The sequence below is a fragment of the Pseudopipra pipra genome, chromosome W (assembly GCF_036250125.1).
Source record: "Pseudopipra pipra isolate bDixPip1 chromosome W, bDixPip1.hap1, whole genome shotgun sequence".
Taxonomy (NCBI): Eukaryota; Metazoa; Chordata; class Aves; order Passeriformes; family Pipridae; genus Pseudopipra; species Pseudopipra pipra.
The window spans coordinates 6,106,228-6,109,813 of record NC_087580.1 but is presented as its reverse complement, the minus strand read 5'-3'; the positions used below and the strand labels follow the sequence as shown (position 1 = coordinate 6,109,813).

The 3,586-nt window shown below is 56.0% G+C and overlaps 1 pseudogene; it reads left to right on the top strand.

The window, feature by feature from the left end:
* Nucleotides 1-137: 137 nt before the first annotated feature.
* LOC135404815 (class I histocompatibility antigen, F10 alpha chain-like) lies at nucleotides 138-2,107 on the top strand (annotated as a pseudogene).
* Nucleotides 2,108-3,586: the final 1,479 nt, after the last annotated feature.

Below are 3,586 nucleotides of genomic sequence, written 5' to 3'. Positions count from 1 at the left end.
CCACTCTACCTCTCCCAATCCCTATATCCCCCTTTTCCCGGATGCTGGGACCTCCTTGAACCCTCAATCCTGTGCAGTAGGACCCCTGGCACCCCCTACCCCAGCACTGACACCCCCTGTACCAACTTCCCTGGGATCCCCAAATCCCCTTCTCAGCTCTCCCAGCTCTCCCAGTTCCCCCTTTCCTTGACCCATGGACCCCTCTGGACCCCCCAAATCTCCGTGTCCCCCCAGTTCTCCACTCCCTGCATTACCTGGATGTGAAGGTGTCAGAGCCCAGCCCGGGGATCCCTCAATACCTGTCCACGGCATACATGGATGGGATCCCCATCTGCCACTCCGACAGCGAGCGGGGCCGGGTGGAGCCGCTGACACCGTGGATGGCGGCCGGAGTGAAGCCAGGATACTGGGATGGACAGACCCAGATCGCTGAGGGGAACCAGTTCACTGATGCCGCCAGCCTGGAGACAGTGGGGGGCTGGTACAACTGGAGTGGGGGTGAGTGGGGGGAGCCGGGGAATGGGGGGATGTGTTGGAATGGGATGGGATCTGTGGGGCTGAGATGGGATCTGTGAGGCTGGGATGGGATCCATGGGACTCCAAGGGGCTGGGATGTGGATCCAAGGGCTGGGATGAGGCTCTGTGTGTCTGTATTGGACTCTGGGGCTCCATAGGGCTGGAATGGGATTCCGTGGGGCTGGGACACAACTCCAAGTGTCTCCATGGATCTGATCCCATCCCCCAGGTCTCCACACAAGGCAGCAGGGTTATGGCTGCGACCTCCTGTCCGACGGGAGCATCCGTGGATCCTGTCGGTAAGCCTACAATGGGCGGGATTTCACCTCCTTTGAGCTGGGATCCAGGAGCTTTGTGGCAGTTGATGGAGCTGCCCGGATCACCAAGAGGAAATGGGAACTCAGTGGGATCATGGTGGAGAGAAAGACGCATTACCTGGAGAACATCTGTCTGGAAGCGCTCCAGAAATTTGTCGGATACAGGCGGGAGGTGCTGGAGCACAAAGGTGAGGGAGACAGAATTCCCATGAGAATGTGGGATTTGGGAATGTGGGATTTGGGAGGGTGGAACTGAGGAACATGGGAATTCCCATGGGAATTCCGTGGATGAATCTGAGTCATCCAACTCCCATGGGAATTCCATGCATGGATCCCACTGTTGTCCCATTCCAATGGGAATTCTGTGGATGGATCCCACTGTTGTCCCATTCCAATTGGAATTCTGTGGATGGATGTCACTCCAATCCCATTCCCATGGGAATTCCATGGATGGATCTGACCGTTATCCCATTCCAGAGCCCCCCGATGTCCATGTGTCCGGGAAAGAGGAACACGGGATCCTGACATTGTAGTGCCACGCGTATGGATTCTACCCCAGGATGATCGGGATCAACTGGCTGAAGGGGGATGAACTGCAGGATCAGGAGACGGAGTGGGGTGGGATCGTTCCCAACAGTGATGGCACCTTCCACAGCTGGGCCAGGATCGAGGCGCTGCCAGGGGAGCGGGAGCAGTACCAGTGCCGGGTGGAGCACGCCGGAATGCTGGAGCCTGGGATCTTCGCCTGGGGTGAGGCTGGGAACGGGCAATGTGGGAACTGGGCATTTGGGAAGGAGGAATTTGGGAGTGTGGAGCAGCAGGATGGGGGTAACCCTCCCCCTCCTCACATTCCTGCCCTTCCCAGAGCCGGAATCCATCTGGAATTCCAGCCTGGTGTTGGTGGCTGTGTCCGTCATCGTTGCCATCATCATCATCATCGGCCTTGTGGGAGTCAGTGTCTGGAAGCTCCGATCCGATAACTCCCGGGATGGGGGTCGGGAAGGGGCACGGATCAGCCCGGCAGCATTCCGGGGATCCTGTGCCACAGGTGCTGATCCCGCTTTCTTTCCATAGGGAAGAGGGAGGGGAATGGATACGACCCCGCGCCCACCAGTGAGTACCAGCAGCGTGTGTGGATCCAGATCCTCTGGGCAGGGATCCCAGGATGGATGCCGGGATTCCAGAGGGGAATGGGGGCCTAATGCCTGGAGTGGGATTGGAACAGGATTCCAGATCAGGGCAGGATTCCAGAGTGTGCTCAAGTGGAATTGTGGACTGGGATCAGGGCTGGATTCTGGAGTGGGATAGGAGTGGGATGGATGGATAGAGTGGGATTGGGGTGGGATGGACAGAGCAGGATCAGGAGGGAATCCTACTGATCAGTTCCTACTCTCCATGGGCTCCACAGCCGGCTCCATCCCCTGGGATGAGAACAGGGACACGGTGACTCCTTTCCCCGCTCTCACCTGGGCAGGAATCACGGCCTGAGCGATCCTGGAGCTGGATCCGCCCCTTCCCTCTCCCTGTGGAAAGGCAGGAGCTGCTGGCAGAGCTCATTCCGCTGGTCCCACTCACCCGGGCCCCCCTGCGTCTCTTCCCAATGGATCATTTTCCTGCTTTTTCCTGTGTGAAACCCAGGACCACAATTATTCCTGAGGCTTTAATTTGGGTGTGAAAATCTCCTGCTTTGGGCAATAAATCCTGGCTCCCTCCTCTGGCATCTGGCAGTTCCTCTGTGGGAACCAGGACTGGGAATGGGGACAGGTGGGCTGGGATGGGGACACTGGGAGCAGGTTGGGGACACCAGGAATGGAAATGGCGGCATCAGGAATTGTAATGGGAACACTGGGAATGGGAATGGGGACAGGGATGGGATGTCAGAGACTGAAATGGTCAATGATTTCTGCATTCTGGGATTGCCAGGAGACTTTTGGCGGCTTTTGCAGGACTTTGGCATTATCCCTCTGATGGGCTGCTGGGCCCATCTCCCCCTCCAGTGCTGCTGAAGGTGTCAAGCCCTGGAAAGGAGAGAAGAGCCGAGTTTACCAGGCCCCTCATGGGAACTCTGCTCTGGGCTGTCCGAGGTGTTGGGGGTTCATGGCATGGCCCATCAAAGCCCATCCCCCCCTGCCAATCTTGGAAGGTGGGAAAAAGCCTTTTCCCTGCCCCTCACAGGAACTCTGGGCAGGCCTGGGAGACCTTGGGGGTTCGTGGCATGGCCCGGGACACTGTCCATGGATATAATAACTCATAATTTCTTGGAGTGTGGGGGCTTCCCTCCCTCACCCCCAACGGATCAAGGCCACCACCTGACAGACATGGGAGTTGCAACTACCAACTTCCATCGCTGGACCCCATGGGCAGTGACTATAGACATCTTTCCACTCTCAACTTTTCTTTCCCTTCCTCTCCCTTACCCTTCTCCTGTCTTTCCTTTCTCTCCCTTATGCATTTTCCCCAAAGGTTATCTTTATGCCATATTGCTGTAGATGAGAGATACAGATGATAACACCCAAAATGGCAACGTACCTGTTTACCTTTGAAACAAAATTGTTCTAAAATAAACCCTACATATGTAAGTTTTTAAACACTGATTATTCAGTGTCTTCTCTGTCTAATCCACCCCAAGGGATTTTTTAATAATAACCTGGGTTACCCTCCCCCTTTTCTGGGGTGGGTCATAACATTTTTGGCGTCAGGGACAAGGACCCTTTGGATGTGGTGGAGTAATCGGTGTAGTCCAAAACTGACAC